General features: G+C 37.6%; 2 protein-coding genes across 2 annotated transcripts in view; both read right to left on the reverse strand.

Annotated features, from left to right (window-relative positions):
- The window catches only part of PEX16 (peroxisomal biogenesis factor 16), a 561,216-nt gene that overhangs the window by 246,921 nt on the left and 291,344 nt on the right, over positions 1-22,951 (reverse strand). The window lies entirely within an intron of this gene.
- The window catches only part of PHF21A (PHD finger protein 21A), a 252,309-nt gene that overhangs the window by 227,763 nt on the left and 1,595 nt on the right, over positions 1-22,951 (reverse strand). The window contains exon 2 of the mRNA XM_049779629.1: positions 22,530-22,740. The gene's annotated coding sequence lies outside the window, so the exon portion shown is untranslated. The remainder of the gene's footprint in view (positions 1-22,529; positions 22,741-22,951) is intronic.

Genomic DNA, 22,951 nt, shown 5'->3' on the forward strand with positions numbered 1-22,951 from the left:
GCAAGCATGAGGTCATGAATTTGATTCCTGGTGCCTACCACAGGCACCAAGCATAGTCCCAGTAGCTCTGCTGTCTAGAAATACCAACACTGTAAGTGTGCATCATCTCCGAACACATCCAGTTGTGTGTAATAGAGCACAACTGAGAAAGATGTGTGAGAGCAGTACTTTGGCAAGCACTACTCTACAACAAAAAAGGGAGTCATCACCCCTAAATGAGATGCCCAGCCCCAGCAAGCCTATGTATAAGCTGCAAATGAAGTGAGCAAGACTCTGGCCATCACCAACAACAGCAACAGCAACAAAAGGAAGAAAATTGGGGGATGGAGGGAAGGTACTTTAACTTAAAGTTCAAGTCCTAGCTCCAAATACATATATGTAATTAAGTAACGGGAGTAGTGTCTGGTATAGACCTTAGAAGCCACTGAACTTAGATCCAACACAGCCATTAACATTTAACCATACAAATTCCCAAATTTTACTTTACTTACCAAAACAGTTCAAGTTAATGGTTACCAACTTTATTTAGTAAAGTTCCATAAAATATGGAAAGGAAAGGGTCTGTTATTTTATAATGACCAATTAATAAAATGCAAATATTCAACACTTAAAAAGGCATTATAGGGCCCAGAGAGATAGCACAGCGGCATTTGCCTTGCAAGCAGCCGATCCAGGACCAAAGGTGGCTTGTTCGAATCCCGGTGTCCCATATGATCCCCCGTGCGTGCCAGGAGCTATTTCTGAGCAGACAGCCAGGAGTAACCCCTGAGCAGCGCTGGGTGTGGCCCAAAAACAACAACAAAAAAAAAAGGCATTATAGTCATTTACTGTGTACATCATTGTTTTATTTGGGGGTGCCATACCGGCGGTACTCAGGACTTACTCTTGGCTCTGAGATAAGGGTATATATTGCATTTTGTATTAGTCCTCCCTTTAGTATATTAAAATGCTTTCAAAAATCAGCAACACCGGGCCCGGAGAGATAGCACAGCGGCGTTTGCCTTGCAAGCAGCCGATCCAGGACCAAAGGTGGTTGGTTTGAATCCCGGTGTCCCATATGGTCCCCTGTGCCTGCCAGGAGCTATTTCTGAGCAGACAGCCAGGAGTAACCCCTGAGCACTGCCAGGTGTGACCCAAAAACCAAAAACCAAAAACCAAAAAAAAAAAAAAAATCAGCAACACCAGCATTTCCATTTTCTTCTACAATTAAATTCACAGCAACAATACAGGGCAATCAAAAAAATCAAACTATAGAGGACAACCAAAATATTAATGCTTCTTAGTTCCCTTACCTTAAGTAATAATGAAGATGGCCCCTTCCCTACATAGTCCCCTTCCTCCTTCCCCACCAGAAAATACAACTCGTGTGGTAAAAAGGACTTTTCCTATTCTTTTCCTTAGTTCAAATATAAATTTTTCACAAATACTGTTTCTTTGTAAGTGAGGTTAAACTATCCCTTTTCCAACTTAAGGAAGACCAAACTATTAAAGAAGTGAGATCAGCTGTCTCTGCTTAAAAACAAGTCATTACAATGCTGTTTTGTCTTTAAGAATGGTTGTGGTTTTGATGGGGGGTTATGAACAGTAGTTAGGTAGTTACACAGAAGAGAAACAGCAAAGAAATACAGTAAAAAAGGAAGGAGAAAAGGCAATGATAGAGTGTGTGCAATCAATGATGGTATCTCTCTCTAGTTAATGCCCCACTGATACAGGTAGATTCCTGCACAAATATTCCCCCTATTTCCAGTAGCTCTTTACCTTTTACAGTATAACCAGTTCCAAACTGATATTTAGAGTTGTTTAATTCTTTAAAAAAATTAATAAACCTATCAGGTCTTTAAGTACTAACTGGTATTTCAGTGAAACACTCTTGTAAACTTTTTATAACTTCATCCCACCAAGAAAAGTAGACCCTGCATACAGAATATAGAAAACTTACTACTGGGCCAGAGAGATAGTACAGGAACTAGGTCGCTTGCCTCCCATCCTAATGACCCAGTTTGATCCCTGGGACCACATATATTCTCCTGGACATAGCCAAGAGTATTCCTTGAGCAAAGTGCCAGGAGTAATCCCTGAGCATGGCTGGAAGTAGCTTAAAAACCAAAACAAAGAAAATAAACAAAAACCTTAATACTGGACATAGTTATTTTAATTCCAAAATAGCAAAGTTTTCCCTGGTAACCACTTTAGCTACTGTCAAGTATTACAATTTTTAATTGAAAGAAAAATTATATAGTCTGCTATAAAAGTACTTAACTTGTTTTTTAGTACTTAACTTTAAAAAAAAAAGTAGTTGTGCAAAAGCATAGCACTTTATCAAAAAAAACTTGCTGAAATTTATGCTCAATAATAATGAGGCTGGAGAGATAATACAGCAGGTAAGTCGCTTGCCTTATACACAGCCAACTCAGGTTCAATCCCCAGCATTCCATTTGGTTCCCCACACCCTGCCACCAGAAAATGTGGTCCAAAAACAGTAACAACAAAAAACTGTTTTAGGAGCAAAAACAAAATAAAATATAGAAAATACTTCTATCCACTTGTCAATCAAAATGAGATCAACTAGAGAAATGAAAGAAGTTAATTAAATTTTAACAGCAAGGTGCTGGAGTGGTGGCACAAGCGGTAAGACATCTGCCTTGCACATGCTAACCTAGGGCTGACCGAGGTTCGATTCCTACCACCCCCCACGAGCGACTCATATGGTCCCCCAAGCCAGGAGCAATTTCTGAGCGCACAGCCAGGAGTAATCCCTAAGTGTCACTGGTTGTGACTGAGAAAACAAAAAAAAAATTTTTTTAACAGCAAACACTTAGTAGTACTAACATAGACTACTTGGGTATGCTGCTATCAATCTTACTTATTAAATCACAGAAATGGAAAAAAATGTCTCAGGGGCCAGGAGACAGATCAGCTGCTTGGCATAAACATGGTCCACCTGGTCTGATCCCTGGTACCACATATGGTCTCTTAAGCACCACCAGAAGATATCCTAGAGCAAACAGCCAGGACTAAGCCCTCAGCACAGCCAGGTTTGATACCCCCACTTGCTTCACCCCCCACCCTATCCATTGCCAAAAAAAATTCCAGCTCTAGGAATATGGTTGAAGTAGTAGAGCACACATTTACATATGCTAGGCTCTGGGTTCTATGCCCAATATGTCCCCACCCACACTGCCAGGTGTGGCACATGCCACCCATCCAGCTCCCATATCAATTAAAAAAAATGTTTCATATCCAAACCAGTAGTGGAATAACATTAATCCTCTCCCATGATCTTTTCCCTTCCTTCAGCTATTGGTTCCATTTCCCTGTATATGTATCTACATATACACTAATGAATTTCTTCACACACAACACACATACACACACACACACACACACACACACACACACACACAAAGAGAAAACCCCTCACACCTTAACTTTAACTCCAAGATCATTTCAAAGCAGGAGACTTAAAGATTGGCTACTCCATATAGGTAACATATGACAATTAAATATAGAAAGAAATTAACAATTACCATAAAAAAAAAACCAGGCATGAGATGAGAGAAAATTTTACCAAGGCAAAATGCCCAAATTCAGAAGGCAAATTAAACTATGCCTATCATTGCTAGAAAGCATTTATGTGAGCCACTTTTAAATCTCTAGGGTTCTATCCTTGTTTGCATTATTTATTTCATCTAAGAATGATTTCTCAAGGGTTAAATATACACTATTTGTTCTAAGTAGCATCATGAACTGTCCAGTATATAAGCATGTTGGACTTTTGTATTACAATGACTAGTCTTTCACCTTGATGTTAAATAAAATGCATAAATTGTATCAAAATTTTGGCGCAAAGAAAGCTTAAATCACTAACAGCGATATATGCTTATATGACTAAAATTGTAAAACTATTAATTTCTCTAAACTATTTTTAAAATACTGTTAAAACTGATATTACATGTATTTTATATTTAATCTGAAATATTCACACACACAAGAAAAAAACTCCTTAAATACACTTTTCCCACCCTTAAATTTTCTCACTGTGATTATTTCAAGCAAAAAAAGCCTCTCCTTTCCACCTTAGTGGTCCTTATCTAACTCTTTCCCAATGAAAAGTTGTTAACAAAAACAACAACAGTGATAATAACATCTATCTCTTATAAAGTGTCTTAACCAAAGGCCAAGCAATAGCACAGAGCTAAGGCGTTTGCCTTGCACGTGGCCAACACAGGATGGACCCCGTTTCGAATCCAAGCATCCCATATGGTCCCCCTACCCTGCCAGGAGTGACTTCTGAGCACAGAGCCAGGAGTAACCCCTGAGCACTGTCGGGTATGACCCAAAAAAATAAAAAATAATAATTAAAAAAAATGTCTTAACTAAGGTTTCCTTTTAGCATCACATTATTCCTAGCGGCTGAAGAAACTAAAGCACAAGTGACCAGGACAGTATTTGGTATACAGCATTATAGGCAATATATGCATATTGAAGAGAGTTTAAGTCCAAGGTCATATACTCAACTTAAAAGATGTTCTGAGGAACAGGAAGAAGGCTGGGGCACATGCTTTACAAAAAGGAGTACTAAGATCTGTCACGAGCACCACATACTCTACCATGCCAATAATAGCTCTACTCCCCACCCCAAAGTAGGGAGTTGTGTTGAAATATTACAATGCAAGGGTCAAACCCCAGAGAGTGATTTTTAGACTCTTTGCCCATGGTGCAACATTTGTCTCAAGCCTTGAGTAAAAAAGGAGTGAAAAACTAATGTTATATACAGTAATAATGTTTAATAGGCTACAATCTAGTGAGAATTTACTACCCATCAGGCCCTTTTCATAATTTATATATATATATATTTTTTTTTTGGTTTTTCGGCCACACCCGTTTGATGGTCAGGGCTTACTCCTGGCTCAGCGCTCAGAAATTTCCCCTGGCTTGGGGGGACCATATGGGACGCCGGGGATCGAACCACGATCCTTCCTTGGCTAGCGCTTGCAAGGCAGACACCTTACCTCTAGTGCCACTTACATTTTAACTCATTTATTCCTGAACTACCTCAAAAGATGAGTCCTATTCTTTACTCACTTTCAGTAGATGAAGAAACCAAGATAAAGAGTCTTCGAAATGATTTGATCATCAGCACAAAGCTAAATAATAGCAAAGCCAAGATTTAAGCCAGAACTTTCCTTTATAAGACTTCATAAATACAGGGGCTGGAGTGGTGGCACAGGCAGTAGGGCATTTGCCTTGCATGCATGATCCTTGGGTGTCCTATATAGTCCCCCAAGCCAGGGGCGATTTCTGAGCACATAGCCAAGAGTAACCCCTGAGCTGACGTCACCGAGTGTGGCCCCCCCCAAAAAAAACTTCATAAAAACAAATCTTTTAACTTTCCAACAAAATTACTACCTTGTAGTGCTTCAACTAAGAAAACTAGTAGAGGGGCCGGGCGGTGGCGCTGGAGGTAAGGTGCCTGCCTTGCCTGCGCTAACCTAGGACGGACCGCGGTTCGATCCCCCGGCGTCCCATATGGTCCCCCAAGAAGCCAGGAGCAACTTCTGAGCACATAGCCAGGAGTAACCCCTGAGCGTCACAGGGTGTGGCCCAAAAACCAAAAAAAAAAAAAAAAAAAAAAAAAAAAAAAAAAAAAAAAAAAAGAAAACTAGTAGCATTTTTATCTAAGCATGTGCACCAGGTTTCTTTACAGGCACACAGGATATGCCCCTGGTGATTAGATCATTGCACTGACCAGGAAGTGGCACACTGTAAATCTGGTTAAGAGCCCCCAGCCCATCTCCCTCCACATTCAGACCTACACTAGCCATGCACTGCAAGAAAAAGGCAATTCAGAGATGTCCCAGTGCAATCTCCTATAAAATGAATGCCACTCTGGAAATATCCAAGTGTGTATAGTATCCTTCCATCACTTTTTTTTTTTCATAAACACCATTAAAAAAAACTGCAAAAGGAATGAATGAGTCTAAACTACTTAAAAATCCTAACAAATTTCCAATAATAACCACAAATTTAAATTAGAGAAAACTGCAAAATTCCCATGGTGCTGCAACTCCAAATTCTACAATCAAGAGCAAGTGGTGCTTCTCAAAGATTCAATTCTTAGACTACCTTAATATAAATGTGCCTTGACGGGTGCAGAAGTCCATTTGTCTCAGATTCTGTATATTTTTATCTGCATATTTAAGAAACACTACTGATATATTACTATTTATGATTATGATTGTGTATTTAATTACATAATTAAATAGTAAGCATGGGTTAAACGTGTATGTTAACCTGTAGTACACACAGACACAGAGGAATAAGAACTGGACTAGAGGTACTGAGAACTTGACACACAATGAAAATAGGAACTATGCGGCTCCTTCCATTGACATCGTAAAGTTGCCACATTTTCTGGGCTCTCTTTTGAATTAATGTGGCATCTGTTCCAAGTACAGCATGCTAACATTTTACTAAAAGATACTTTCATTCTACATTTGTATCTGGTTTGCTTTTTATTTGAACTCCTGTTTTATTTCAGTGGTCATTATTTCTTTATACCAAATAGTCAAGTTGGCATTACTAATCTATCTCTCCTGAGTACAAAAAGGATAGGGAGACACCATCAGCTTAAAACCCTCTAACAGCAATAATTATAATATGCTTTGCATATAGATTAAATAAAGGAAATAAGCAAAACAAAGATTTCATGGGCTTTTTAATCTCAGGTCCTGGTAAGTTCAAAGCATCTGTTCTTTACAGAAGAGGAATTGTACTCTGAGGTTTGGAGGAAAGTAAACAAATGTCAATTACAATAATAATTCAAGTTGCAAGTTTGGTCCCCATACAATGATTTCAATATTCTGCACATATTCAACTCTACTGAGTGATAACTGCTTTTGAAGACATCCTCAAAAATGCTGCAGCAACAAGCCAAATACAACCAACCACTTGTACTTAACATGCATACTGCATACTCTACAGTGTTACGTCATATCAAGCACAGAGAAGACGCTTACCAAGCTATCCTGCGTTCTATAAACTGCCTAACAACAAAAAAGGCACTGCCATCTCCACAGTGGGAACAAGATCTATCAGGGTAGGCAGCCTTTTCCCTTTGGTCAACTCTGAAGGAAACAAATAAGGCTCATATTTCTGTCTCTTAAGCTCCCTTCTCTCAAGGCCTTTACTCTGAGATCTTTTAGCCTTTCACAGAAAGACTGTTTCTTTAAAATTAAAAAACTCCAAAGATCATTATAACTTAGATGTCCCAAGCCTTGTAAAAACTGTCCTTCGTGGGTCCCCATGATGCCTGTTCTGAGGGGAAAAAAAAGGGGGGGGGGGACCTACAGCAAGTCCATAGAGAGTGCTTTTATTCTGGGAAAGTGGAATAAGGGAATATATAGGAACAAATTTCATCATAATTTACATTTTAAAATCTAGTCTCCCCACACACATTTGCTTGTTTGTTTTCATCGCAATTTACATTTTAAAATCTAGTCTCCCTACACATGTTTGTTTGTTTGTTTCTGGGTCACACCCAGTGGTGCTTAAGAATTACTTCTAGTTCTGCACTCATAAATGTACTTCTGGAGGTACTTAGGGGAACCATAGAGGGTGCTGAGGATGGAACATGGGTCAGCTGTATGCAAGGCAAAAGTCCTAAAACACTGTAGTATCTCTAAAGCCCCAAATCTCATCCCTCTTTAAATCTGCACTTTCCTTTACATTTTATAGCATAAAATACTAGTTTCAGAAAATCTTGTATTCTTTTTTAAAACCTTGTATTCTTTTTTCTGCCAGCCATAATTTTTAAAGAATGGAGACTCTAGGGGCCAGAGCACTAGCACAGCAGTACGGCATTTGTCTTGCACGCAGCTGACCCAAGATGGACCTCGGTTTGATCCTGGGTGTCCCATATAGTCCCCTAAGTCAGGAGCGATTTCTGAGTGCATAGCGATTTCTGAGCGTCTCTTGGTGTGGCTTAACAACAAAAATAAAATGAAAGAAAGAAAAAAAATAAAGACTCTAAAAAGATTCAGAAGACCAAACATTAGAGTCGGTTCTTACAATAAATGACCAAATTTTTTGCCCACTTCTTGTCCACTTTATTATTTTGTTTTGTTGTGTTGTATCTTAGTGCTAGAAATGAACCCACCTCCTACATGCCAGTAAGTTCTCTATTGCTGAGCCAAATCCCCAGTCCATCTCAGGTGAGATAACCAAGACACATGTTCAGCACTGTCTCTCTGAATTCTCCAGAATTAAGCTTGCCTATAGGTAACCTCCTTAATAACGTACCTATTTCTGCCCTCCTTTCCCTACATTGTCCACTCTTAACTAGAGTTTTCTTGGAACACCTTCATAGAAATTACTCGAAACTTGTCTCAGGGTTCACTTCTGGGAGAAACCAAGCAATGTTAAAAAAAAAAAAAAGTTGGGCCTGGAGAGATAGCACAGCAGTGTTTGCCTTGCAATCAGCCGATCCAGGACCAAAGGTGGTTGGTTCGAATCCCGGTGTCCCATATGAACCCCCGTGCCTGCCAGGAACTATTTCTGAGCAGACAGCCAGGAGTGACCCCTGAGCACTGCTGGGTGTGGCCCCCAAAAAAAAAAAAGTTTAAAATTTGGAAAATAAATTATTTTCTCTGCCTCAGTTTCTCCATTCACAAAACCCTTTGTACAAATATAAACTCCAGACCTGCACTTTCTGAGACTATTACAAGTAAACTTCAAGGCACAGATAAACTTTACAAAAAGAAGGGGCCGGGCAGTGGCGCTGGAGGTAAGGTGCCTGCCTTACCTGCGCTAGCCTAGGAGACGGACCGCGGTTCGATCCCCCGGCGTCCCATATGGTCCCCCAAGCCAGGAGCGACTTCTGAGCGCATAGCCAGGAGTAACCCCTGAGCGTTACCGGGTGTGGCCCAAAAACCAAAAAAAAAAAAAAAAAAAGAAAACACATCAAATGTTACTGATGAAAAATTAGACATAACTTGCCTCACTAAAACTTTATACAATAGTTCAGGGCCAGGAAGTTAGTACATTAGGCTGAAGTACATGCTTTGCATGCAGGAGTCCTGAATTTGATCCCCAGAATCACATGGTCCTACCACGTACTGCCAGGAGAAATCACCAAGTATGAAACACCAAGACCAGAGTAGCCCTGGAGTATAAAGAATGCAATCAACCAATCAATCAATCAATAAACTACTATGCCTTATACCTAATTCTTAGACTTTTTTTCCTTGGTTTTTGGGCCACACCCAATGATGCTCAGGGGTTCCTCCAGGCTATGCTCTCAGAAATCGCTCCTGGCTTGGGGGACCATATGGGAAGCTGGGGGATCAAACCACAGTCTGTCCTAGGTTAGTGTGTGCAAGGCAGCCCCTACCACTTGTAACACTACTCTGGCCCCTAATTCTTAAGACTTTTAAGTACAGTTAAGCAATTCACTAAATATATATATATAAAGAACCATAAAACACCTGAGATGCAACAAGAACATTCTAGTATTAAAAAGACTTTAAAAGTTTCTATAATAAAGTATTTATTACCAATAAAATAGAAAATTTAATTAAAAAATAACAAAGATGAATCATGATAATCTTAGCAACATGCTAAAACTCTCAAAACCAAAGCAAATATTTAATGTAGATGATAGAACTTAGTTAAAAAATTTTAAATATAACGCAAAGGGGCCAGAGAGATAGAATGGAGGTAAGGTGTTTGCCCTGCATGCAGAAGGACGGTGGCTCGAATCCCGGCATCCCATATGGTCCCCCAAGCCTGCCAGGAGTGATTTCCGAGCATAGAGCCAGGAGGAACCCCTGGGTGCTGCCAGGTGTGACTCAAAAACCAAAAAATAAAAAAATAAATATAATGCAAAAAATTTTAAAACAATTTTTCAAACTATTGGGTTAACAGTGCAGCATTTGGTGATGGTTGAGCAGAAATAGAAATGGATGGATATCAGGTTAGCCAACACAACTCACAAAGTGAGTACCAAGACTAACTGCTGAGGACAAGCCTATTCTTTACCTATCTATTAAGCAGTACTACTTTAAGTTTTTATTACTTAAAACATTACAAGCATTTTCTTGATTTCAAATCCCTACTTTGTAAACGTTAAATGAATGCCTTCTAATATACAAGGGCTTTAAAAAATACTTAAAATTATCTGAAACCTGGGACCAGAGCAACAGAACAGCGATAGGACATTTGCCTTGCACACACAGCCAATCTGGGTTTGATCCAGACATCCCATTTGGTCTCCCTAGCCTACCAGGAGTAACCCTTGAGCATCACCAGGTGTGGCCCAAAAATCAAAAATTAAAAAAAAAAAAATTCTGAAACTACAGATCTCTTTATAAATAGGTCTCCAGCATCAACTAGTAATTGAAGCAATGCCTCTTAATTTTCTTTGCAGGATAAATAGCAATATTATTAGTTTGTTTACTTTTATTTGGGGGGTCCACACCCAGTGATGCAAAGGGCTCACACTGGGTCCTGTGCTCTAGGATCATTCCTGGCATGGATAGGACTGAATCCAGGTTGGCCCCTAGCAACACAAGTTGCTTCTATACTATCTCTGGCCCAAGCAATGTTATTTTTAATTGGTTATCATTTTTTTTTTTTTTGGTTTTTGGGCCACACCCGGCGTTGCTCAGGGGTTACTCCTGGCTGGCTGCTCAGAAAAAGCTCCTGGCAGGCACGGGGGACCATATGGGACACTGGGATTCGAACCAACCACCTTTGGTTCTGGATCGGCTACTTGCAAGGCAAACGCTGCTGTGCTATCTGTCTGGGCCCAGTTATTATTTTTATAGCATTAAAATAATATTTTATGTAACATAGGTAATAACCTTCAGAGTCTTAAGTTTTTAAATCTAAATGACTCCATCTTACATATCTCTTTCCAATCCCACTACCATTTCAAACACCTAAGACTTATTTTCAAAAACAATTTTCAAAAAGAAAAGTAATTAAAATAACCACATGTAAGAAAGGAAACATTAAAGGGATCAGAGTGATAGTACAGTGGGTAGGGTAGGGTCCTTGCCTTGCCCACAGCCAATCCAAGTTTGATCCCCAGGCACCCCATATGGTCTCCTGAGCCCACCAGGAAAGATCCCTGAGCATAAAGCCTGGAATAAGCCCTGAGCACTGCTGGGTACATGACCCAAAAACAAAAAAGGAGGGGCAAAAGCATAATGCTATAATTCAGTTTCTTTTTAAAAATATTTATGTAATATATATTTACATGCATATAAATATTTAAATGTAGAATAGGAATGGGTAACTTTAATTTTCTACTTCATATATATAGTTTGCTAGAATTACTTTCATAGCTCAGATGCACAGCTTTTATATTTCTTAAAAGGATGCATCAAACTCTAGTATACTGAGTTACATAAGAACTAATTAAAATAGCAAATACAAACTATTTGTACCTACCAGGAAAAATGTATGAAAATACACTGTACTAAAGTGCTCAACTTATAACCATTAAGAAACAGGTACTAGGGTGGCAGAGGCTGAACAGACTGAACACATGCTCTACAGCTTTTCTTACTGGAAATGAAGGTTCAATTCCTGGTACTAAGTGGCGCGGTGCCAGGAGCAACCTCTGAGCAATGAGCATGGTGTAGCTCCAGAGCACCACCAGTTACGATCCCATCACAAACAAAATAAGAGATATGAGGATTAGACCCCACTCCATTCTAAGCACTGTGCTTCATGATAGACATACAATGAATGACAATGTATACCTCTCCCTGTATAGTAACAAAGGCATTTTTGTCATAAAAGTTCACAATTTGTAGGGCCAGAGAACTAGTATAGGGATTAAGGTTCTTGTTTTGCATGTAGCCAAACCCAATTTAATCCCTGGCACTACATGGTTTCCAGAGTACAGACCGTAGGACCTTGAGCACCCCTCAGTGAGCGATAGTCCAGGTAATCCCTTAGCACAACAGAGCTCAAACAGCATTGCATCCATGGGCACCTGCACTGAACTACTGGACCAGATAGTGGATGGCCAAGAATCACCAGGAAGGGTTCTTGGACTTCCAGAGCACGACTTGGAAAGTACACCCAAGTTATATAATTCAGTAAAGTCTATAATTAGCACTTTTCATTACCATAACAACATTCCAAGACATTTATGGCATGTATATGTATATATAATATACATGTTATAATTTTTTTTTTTTTTTTTTGGTTTTTGGGTCACACCTGGTATCGCTCGGGGGTTACTCCTGGCTCTACACTCAGTAATCGATCCTGGCGGGCTCAGGGAACCATATGGGATGCCGGGACTCGAACCTCCGACCTTCCGCATGCAAGGCAAACAAACGCCTTACCTCCATGCTATCTCTCCGGCCCCACATGTTATGATTTTTATATCACATATGATACAAATACTCCAGTCCATATTGTTTAGAACTACACTGTAAACATGTTATAAACTTCATTGTTCAACATTGTAGTAAAAAAGGGAAGGGGTCCAAATCATGAATGACTAACAAATATATAAATACTTTTAAATATTTAAATATTCTTTTAATATTATAATTTGACCTAAATAAATAACCTAAGCTCCAGTCATCATCTAGTGTATAAAAAACTCAGTTTAGGGGCTAGAGATGTATCCAACCTAGGTTCAATGCCCAGCATCATATATGGTACCCCAGACCCCACCTGAGCATACACAGTCAGAAGTAAGCCTTGAACATCAAAGGGTATATCCCCCCAAAAATAAAAACAACAAACTTTCAATTAAGGACCAGGAATGAGGAATGTGGTACAGTGATATAGTTGCATTACTACAATGGTCCTAGCAAAGAAACAACTTCAACCTAGCCTCAATGGATGTGTAAGCACTATACCCTAGTGTGAGCTACCCAATACCTAAAACAATGAGAACAGCTAAAACAATAACAAAGAAAAATGGGTAAAAATTCAAGTCAATGGGAGTTATTACAAAAAGAGAAAGCTGAAGATATGACTCAGAGGGCTGCATGCCTGAGCTTGGGATCAAATGGCCCTCTCAGTACTAAGCTAGGAATAGCTTTCTACACTCAGAATAGTCAGGGGTGTCCAAAATTAAAAAATCAAATATAAAAAATATACATATGTATTTGTTTTTTGAGTCACACCCAACGGTGTACAGGGGGGGGGGGTCTACTCCTGGCTCTATACTCAGGAATCACTCTTGGCAGGCGCAGAAAACAATATGGGATGCTAGTGATTGAACCCAGGTTGGCATGTGCATGGCAAACACCCTACCCACTGTGCAATCACTTGGGTCCCTAAAATTTTTTTCTTTAAGACATAAAAAAAAAGTTAGCAAGGTTAGCAAGGATACAGAAAAATTACCCTATTGCAGGGAATGAAAACAATACTAGATCTAAGGAAAAACAGTATGGAGGTTTCTCAACAACAACAAAAAAAATCAAAAATAGAATTAGCATATGGCCCAGCAATTATACTTCTGGGTATATACTGAAGAATTGAAAGCAAAGTCCTGAAAAGATATTTGTAAGCCCATGATTATATTTTCAACATACAGCAGTATTATTCACAAGTTCTCAAAACGTGGAAGCAACCCAGGTATCCATCAGCTGACAGATAAATTACCAGAAACTAGCCTATTAATGCAATGGAATTTAATTCAGTCTTACAAAAGTCATAAATTTCTGGGCCATACAGATGGCTAAGCAAGCTAAGCACATATTCTGCATGCCAGAAACCATGGTTCACTTGGGCACCAAAAGGTTTTCTGAGTATGGCTAAGGAGCAATCCCAGAGCACTGTTTGGTGAGGCCCCAAACAAACATACAGAAGGTAAAAAAAGAGATACTACAACATGGATGAACCTTTGCTAGTACTATGCTAAGTAAAATAAGTCACAGAAAGATGATTCCACTTACATGAAATACTTAGACAAATTAAAATCATGAAAAGTATAATGGGGATTGCCAGAGGAAAAAATAGGAAATCTAATAGGTAGTAAGTTTCAGATTTACAAGGTGAAAAGCATTAATGGGGGTAGATGGTGGTGATCACTGCACAACAATGTGAGTGAATTTTAAAAAGTACATTCTTAAAATGATTAATATGGTAAACATAAAAATATTAACAATTTAGGGGCCGGAGAGATAGCATGAAGGTAGGGGCATTTGCCTTGCATGCAGAAGGACAGTGGTTCGAATCTCGGCATCCCATATGGTTCCCCAAGCCTGCCAGGAGCAATTTCTGAGCGTGGAGCCAGGAGTAACCCTGAGTGCTGCCGGGTATGACCCAAAAACAAAACAAAACAAAACAAAACAAAAAATATATATATATGTATACGTACATATACATATATATTAACAGTTTGAAAAGAAATACCTACATGTATATAACTTTTATAGTACATTTATGAATATAATCTAACCCTACTAACAACATGGTAAAGCAGGTTCTCCCCAGTGTCTAAACCCAGCAAGTATGATTTTCCCAAGAGTGCAAAGTTTGTGTGACACGATTAACCTTAAAGCCAAACCATGCGATACCATCACAACTGTTTAATTTACACTAGTCTAGGACATTAAAAAACAAAGTCAAGGGCCCAGAGTGCTGGAGCAAAACAGTAAGGCGGCTGCCTTGCACGCGCTAGCCTAGGACAGACCACGGTTTGATTCCCCCAGCGTCCCATATGGTCCCCAAGCCACGAGCAATTTCTGAGCGCATAGCCAGGAGTAACCCCTGAGCATCACCAGGTGTGGCTGTAGAACCAAAAAAATAATAATAATAAAGTCAAAAATAAAATAAACTGTGCCCCCCCCCCAAAATAAAATAAAATAAACTGTGCCCAACTATTTTGGTGTCTCATAGAATTCTATAGATAATTACACACACTGCCTGGTTTTATTCTCCTTTACTTCCATGTTAGCTTTTCTGGAATTACATGCGTGTGTCTAGCCATAAAAAAAAAAAAAATGCAGGGCCGGGAGAGATAGCACAGCGGCGTTTGATCCAGGACCAAAGGTGGTTGGTTCGAATCCCGGTGTCCCATATGGTCCCCCGTGCCTGCCAGGAGCTATTTCTGAGCAGCCAGCCAGGAGTAACCCCTGAGCAACGCCGGGTGTGACCCAAAAACCAAAAACCAAAAAAAAAAAAAAAAAAAAAAAAAAATGCAGTAAAGGAGGGCAACGCGAAAAAAAAATGTAGAGAAGGAAAATTCATTCAAACCAGGTACTTCCTGCATTGGCCAAATAATATCAGAGACCAGTCTTCCCCCATATAGCCTTTTGTAATTTTGTAACCTTAAATTTATTTTGTCTTAATAGTAGATCTTGAAAAAATAAACTAATATTAAAATCATTCTTTATACAGAAGCATACTTTAGAACAGAGTTTATAAATTTGGACATGTCTAAAGAAACATCTGACATCTAATTTACAAATATCAACAAACTTTAGTTCACATTTATGAGAAAAAGATTAATATTACTATAATGGATTTGGTTTGTTGTGTAAACAAATTCTTAAATAATTACTACCTAAGGCAGAACTTTCTTAAATAAACACTGCAGTCCCTCAGCAATAGTATTCTAATAAATCTGCACAAGGGAAAGAGCTAAAGTACCGTATTTTCCGGCGTATTAAAACGACTGGGCATATAAAACGACCCCCTAATTTTGCAGTTAAAACATAGATTTAGGCCTATATTCGTTGTATCAGACAGAACGTTCCTGTGCTGCAACTGTATCACAGTGAGCCAATCACAACCAGCAAAGGTTCAAAGGGTATACTGTACTAGACTTCCTCTCTGACTCTGGCTGATCTGAGCAGCAGAACATTGTCTAATTTGCATGTATCAAAAGCTTGCTTGGATTGGCTGAGTTAGAGAGGCGGTCCGAGCAGCCTTGCAGTGATTGGTCACTTATCATAGGCACCTTTTCTGGCAATTCCCTGGTCAGTTAATCTTCCCCACTACATGAACCAAACAACACCCCATCCTCGGACCCCAGCACTGAACCACCAACAGGGTTAGCTGGGTTTTGCCAGAAGTGGCCCCAGATCCCCTGAGTACTGTTTGGGAGCCCCCAAGAAAGATTTGGAAACTCTGCGGCCTGATTTTTTTTGTTTGTTTCGTTTAGCGGCATATTGAAACATTTTTCGGGATATACTCCGTGTATAAGATGACCCCCGATTTTCGGTTGACATTATTTTGTTTCAAAAGTCGTCTTATACGCCGGAAAATACGGTAGATATTAGTCAAGTAGGTAAGAAAGACGTTTCCCTGATTCTGTACAAAAAGCAGTCAAAATAAGGAACATACAGTGCAACTTAGCTTACATTTTTCAATATTCCCAGGTGTCCTTTTCCCTTCTCAAAAACTGAGAGTGAAAACAGTCATGTAGATAAAAATATCCTGCAAGTGTCCAAAAAGAAAAAATAATGCAAGCTTTTTTTGTTCTTGAAACTTAACATTTTAAGTAAAACTCACAGACTTAAAACTAAATTATTTTTCTCGCCAGCTATTTGGTCCATCAAACCTATAACACTATGAACTGTGTGAGAGATTGGTTTATACTTCTGTTTAACAGAATTTTTCCCAAGGTTACATACACTGAGGAACATTTCTGCAGCATCTTGTTTTCATTAACATCATGTTTAGAAATTCCTTATTTACACTATAAATAAAAAATTATCATTATTTTTTGAACTTTGCAAAGTGAATCAAAGGCTGCACTAGAGTAGCAAAAAGTACAATGCAGGAGAGAGAGAGAGAGAGAGAGAGAGAGAGAGAGAGAGAGAGAGAGAGAGAGAGAGAGAGAGAGAGAGAGAGAGAGACGAGGCAGTGGATGAGAACAAACATGCAACTGGCTACTCTGACCAACTTTCAGAAATATATCACCAAAGGACAAACAGACTTAAAAGATGTTTTTGCCTACTTAAAACTTCTAAGAAATTATCAAAAACCTAAATTTATCACAAATATTACCATAATTCACAGACCAAATATTTAAAGGTCTTGTTATAATTATCTGGGTTTCTGACTAAATAATAATGTAAAGGAGCAGGTAGATAGTTCAAAGGACTGAAATACACTCACTGCATGCCCATAACCCCACATTTGATCCAGATAACCACCAAGTATAGACCTGATAGGCCCTGATAACCCTAGCCAGTGTGATCCTGGTGGCCCCCAAGGGCTACTGACCAGAGTACTATGAAGAGTGAGCCTCCTCCTAACACTGCCTAGAAGGTTTCTTCCCAGATAAAATAATGTAAAGAAGAGAAAATATGTGAGTAAGGCATGCTAAAATTTTTAATAACAATATATCCTTTCTCCTGAAGCAAATTCTAAACATTTATTGTGCTTTGATTATATGCCAGGTACTGCAATAATATTCTAACATTAGTTAATAAAGTAAAAGTAGTAAAATCCTTCAAAGAGCAAACATTTGAATTTAAAAAATATAAAGAAAGTTCCTTTTCTATACCTTGCATTCCATCTTTGACAATTAAAATAGCCCTAAAAACACACTTAGGAATCTATCTTCCACTTAAATGTGTAACATCCAATCATCACAAAAAGAAAGGAAACAAGGGAATCAGGTCAGAGGGAGAGCTTTATGTTAACAATTATTACAAAAAAAAAAAAAAAAGAGAGAGAAACTCTTGATTTTAAAATTTAAATACAGACGTGCACGCGCACGCGCACACACACACATAGACACACACACACACACACACACAGAGCTACCTCCATTAAACTTTAGTAACTGTCCTCTTTGAAAGAAGAAAATACACATACATCAAGCCCAACAATAAGTTTATAATGCCCACACTAACAATCAATAATACTATAAATATAGAGAACTATTTCACCAGAGACAAAAATATTATTTCTAAGCTAAGTTTTGAAAATACCTGCACAGACAGATATACATATATTGGGCTTTACATGTACAGTTTATAAGTAATTGATTAAAAAAATAAACTAATCAAAGATAATCAAAAATAACCAGACTGTTCCTGAAGATTAACTCTAGTATATCAAAGCATAAAAATCATGATATTAGTAATCAAACTTAGCAAAGTTCTCAGAGGCTTGGAATGCTGTGTATAAAATGGAGTAGACAAGAGGGAAGGGTTCTCTGCTCAGTTTAAATCAACTACAGGTCCCAGCATGCCATGCTGTAATCTGAAGTTAAGCAAAAACTGCAGTGCATCTTGGGACTTGTAGTAAGTAAACCACTTCCCCCTATCACAGTAAGTTATAAGGTCTGAATTATCTAGCACAATTTGATTCGATTTTATTAGCAAGCCCTACTCATATCATATTGAATTTGTTTGTTCTCTGTTGTCACACAATTTCTTTAGTACATATTTGGAAAAAATATCAATTAAAATTTGTATCAGCATTTCACATTAGAAAATCCTCCAAGTAAGTTAAGCACACAGAAGAAATTCTTACGCAAAAGAATTTCACACAATTTTAAAATACTTTTTTAAATATTAAAAAAAATTTCAAGCGAATTGTATCAGTTTCAAAGTTCTCTATCCTCACCCCCTAACAAGTTTTAATTGTTTTAAAGTATTTTCTGTCTTTCAAATAATTTACAAATATATTTTGTAGCACTTTCTTTTTCCTCATACTTTAACACTTCTAGATAGAAGCTATATTCTTTAGCCATCATATGCATAACACCATCATACCTAAAAAAGAGCAATGCTTATATTCTTCCTTTGTCAACATCTTACTCAATATTTAAGGCCTACACTCCTCTCACCCCTTATTTCACACATACACATGTCTCTAGAAAGAACACATAAGGGGAAAAACTTCCAACTACAGACTCATTCAGCACATCCACTAACCTCATCTAAACAAACACATACCCACATATACATACAAACACATACACACACAAATTTTAAACTTTCAATAACATGTCCAACCCAAAGTGGGTTAAGTTTGAGCTGTGATTATATGTATGTATGTATACACACACACACACACACACACACACACACAGTCTCTATATAACACCCCATTTTCTGCAAGACTGAAGAAAGCGACTGAGAAAGAACTAAGTGCAATATGTATCAGGAGGCCTAACACAGGTGGTGGGTTATTTTCAGACAACAGCACCTTCACAAACATGCTGTGGAATACAGTCCAAGAAATTCCTAACAAGGAAAGATAAGCTGGCACACAAATTCAACACAATCCAGCTATAAAATCACCTGCAACACATGCTACTACATTTCACCATAAAAGTGACAGGCTACTACAGGATCTGAAGCTTCATCAATACAACCAACAACACACTGTCCATAAGGCCAGAGATTGCAGTTGCCATGGTTACTATCACCCACTTTCATCAGGAAATCATTGTCATTACTCTGAAGTTTGGGGTACTTATTTAAAATTTGACAGTTTAGGGTTCTGACTAATAATTGAGAGAAAGAATCAACTACTGTTTCAACTACTGTTTGAATTGTAAGTATACTGCTTTTGAGATGCACATGGTTAACAATACTTGGAGCTGCAGCAGAAAAAAAAAATCAATTCCTTTCTGCTGCTCCTTCTCCACAAGTACTGACAGTTTGTATTCTCAATGCAGCCAAAACAATAAAACAAAACCCATCTTTTTTGGCTTCTGTGTTGAAGTTATTTTTTCTCCCCTAGGCCCACAAACAAAGTCGAAATAAAGCCTAGATCATCAACCTGTTAGGCCCTATCCCCTTTCTGTCTCCAACTACCAGTTTCACTTTTTGGTCTACCTTTTTAAGTAGAAAAATATTTCCACAGATGATTCCAAAATATAAGAAATAATAAGTGCGGGCCCGGAGAGATAGCATGGAGGTAAGGTGTTTGCCTTTCATGCAGGAGGTCATCAGTTCAAATCCTGGGGTCCCATATGGTCCCCTGTGCCTGCCAGGAGCAATTTCTGAGTCTGGAGCCAGGAATAACCCCTGAGCACTGCCAGGTGTCACCCAAAAACCACACACACACACACACACACACACACACAAAAAAGAAAAAGAAATAATAAGTGCTTCAACTGAGATCTGCTCACTTACTTTTTTTTTTAAAGGGAGGCCTTGCAGTATTATATTGGACCAGAAGCAAAAAATTCAGATTGTCAAAAAGCATCCAGTATAAGAAATTACTTTAAGAAAAATCCAGAAGATGACTACATGACATATTATAACTATAAGGGAAGCATCCACCACCTCCGTTTAAAAATGACCCAGTAGACAAGTAATATAAAAGTTATTTTTATGGCCTATTTCAACATTCTCACAAAAGATAACTGTCCAAAAATGTAATATGCTAATAAGAATTAAAGTCTACAAAACAACTGACGACATATACATACAAGTCTATGAAGGTGCAAAGTATGCTACTTAAGAGATTATCTACAATATATTTAATATAGTATTAACATTACTTTAAAAAAATCTCTGAGAGCAGTAAATTTACATAGGTGGTAAAGTTAAACAATCAAAACATATTCTATGGTCCTTAAGAATACTTGCGTATACAAAAGAATCTATGTATAAAGTTCCTAAAAGTGACTATAAATCATTAATATTTCCCAGCAAAAGGTTTAATATGAAGATTCAAACATGTTTCAAGAAACTAGCTCTGAATATAGATAATAAAGGAACTCTGTCAAAGGTTAGAGACCTAAAACTTTAATCCCTTCCTCTTCTCTCTTTGAATAGTAATTAAATAGAAAAGCTTTCAGCAATAAAATACTAAGGATACAAACTTTTAAAGCACATTAACACAACCTATTTCCTCAGAAAAAAAAAGATGACAAAGTAAATGATTCTCTCAGAGGTTTCATTTTTATCTAAACAGTTAAAATGTTTTTCTCACTTCACTGAAACTTGTTTCTATATTTAATTTCTAATTGACACTATGCTACTTCATAAAAAGCAGTCACTTCCAAAATTTGAGATACTATACCTTTTGATATACCATAAACACAGGTCTCCAATTTATTTTGTTTTGTTTTGTTTTGTTTTCTTTTTCTTTTCTGGTCTAAATATGTGAGCCTAGTCTATTAAGAATACAATTCTGAGTTTAAATTTCGGTTTTATTTTTACACAAAAATATTTTAGTGCACTCCTCTAGATTTAAGTAGTCATTTCCTCATGTATCTCTCTAAAACAGAAAGCAAAAGACATCCATGTGTCTAATATTAATGAACGTGTACAAATGCAACTCTTTTTTACAGTGAAACAAGTTTAAAAGCTTTAGTAAAGAATTTTTTCCGAAGTTAGCAGAATCAGTCAAAACAATCAAAACCTTAACTGTGACATCTGTTACTCCGTGTGCTAATAAAAATCTATAGAAAAATCTAAAAACTTAAATAGTCACCAAAATCAGCAATTATTACATCAACAGAGATAAAGAAAAACTTTAACAGTAGGTACACATTCATTACACATGATCTTTGAAAAAAAAAATAATCTTTTTGGTTTTTTTTTTAAATGATGAGAAACTGCCTAGGCAGCATTTTTTTTTTTAAAAAACAAAGCTTCAAACTCTAACAAAGAGCTTTTTGGAGACCACAGCCATATCTTTTTTAAAAAATTCATAAAGTAAAAAATAAGATTCATAAAGTGTTCTGGATGTACTTTTTAATGTGCTCATTGCCCAAATGATATAGAGAAAATTAACATCTTTTTAAAGACAGAAGCTTCTGTCCATATATTAATTAGCTACTTATCTCAACAACTTAATATCTGCATGGCCTCTCAAAATTTACAAACACACACCACTACATTTGATCTTATTGAGAGGAAAAAAAATTAGAAAACATCATACCTAGAAAAAAATACAAAACTCAAAGCAAGTTCATCAAATTTTCTACACATTCCTAAGTTTTTAAAAACTTTGATATAAAACTGTCAAACCACCACAGTAAGCATATTTTGAGTGATAAATCAATTCACCTAACACTGTTTTAAAGGATCGTGTGCTGTAAATGCTAAGATTCTTTCATCTTTACACAGTTATTGTTAAGTTTATCAGAAATGACCCATCCCCATGGATGAAAATTTAATTATAGTTGAGAAATCTCAATCTTTGTTGGCCAATCCAAATGAATGCATTCGCTATAGATATCTTTAAAGCTGAATGCCTATGAATGTATCCACTTGGGATCACTGTCTAAAACACAGAAGAAGAACTCCACAGAAAGTCTAAAATTTTTTTCATCTAGTATCCCCTTTTTTAAATTTCAAATTCTCTCTATAGACTACATGTAGAAACATTACAGGGATGATCCCAAAGTCTACGGCCCCAAATTAAACCAACTAGTTTTGTTTATAATCATTACATACAACTTTTTAAACGTGCTCAATATCCCAGACACTAACACAAAACTTTCTTTCAAAATAAAAATAATTCTAACATCTCTCTATACTTTTTAAGTACAACATCCTTGAGCTATCCTCATACAAAAATTCCAAACAGCAATTGTAATTAATGAAATTTTAAAATAGACTTACTCAAACTCTTTCTGGAACTTTAGGTTGTTAATCCTGTTGCTTAGCTGAAGCTAAGTAGAGTTGTAGTAAGTAGCAAGACCCTCAAAATTCAGAGTTGCATTATCTTGCTGTAGCACCTCCTGCTGGATAGCTTTTAGAGCTCTTCATGTAAGCAGAAGAAGAGTATTTGAGGCAGCTCCTTCCAGGTGATTGAATAGGAAAAGGGGCCGGCCTTTCAAAGCTAAAAGAAACAGGGCCCAGTCCATCACTTACACCTCTTAAAAATATAATATGGCCCAAATAGGATTCTCTTGAACCTGACTTTTCCAGTTTCATAAACACTTATTTGAATCCAAAGTGCAACATACTTCAAGTTTGCAAAATTATCTAAAACCGAGGTTTGAAAAGCCTTCAAAAAGCACTCAAGTAGACCTTATGATGGT

Source organism: Suncus etruscus, chromosome 9 (genome assembly GCF_024139225.1).
Source record: "Suncus etruscus isolate mSunEtr1 chromosome 9, mSunEtr1.pri.cur, whole genome shotgun sequence".
NCBI lineage: Eukaryota > Metazoa > Chordata > Mammalia > Eulipotyphla > Soricidae > Suncus > Suncus etruscus.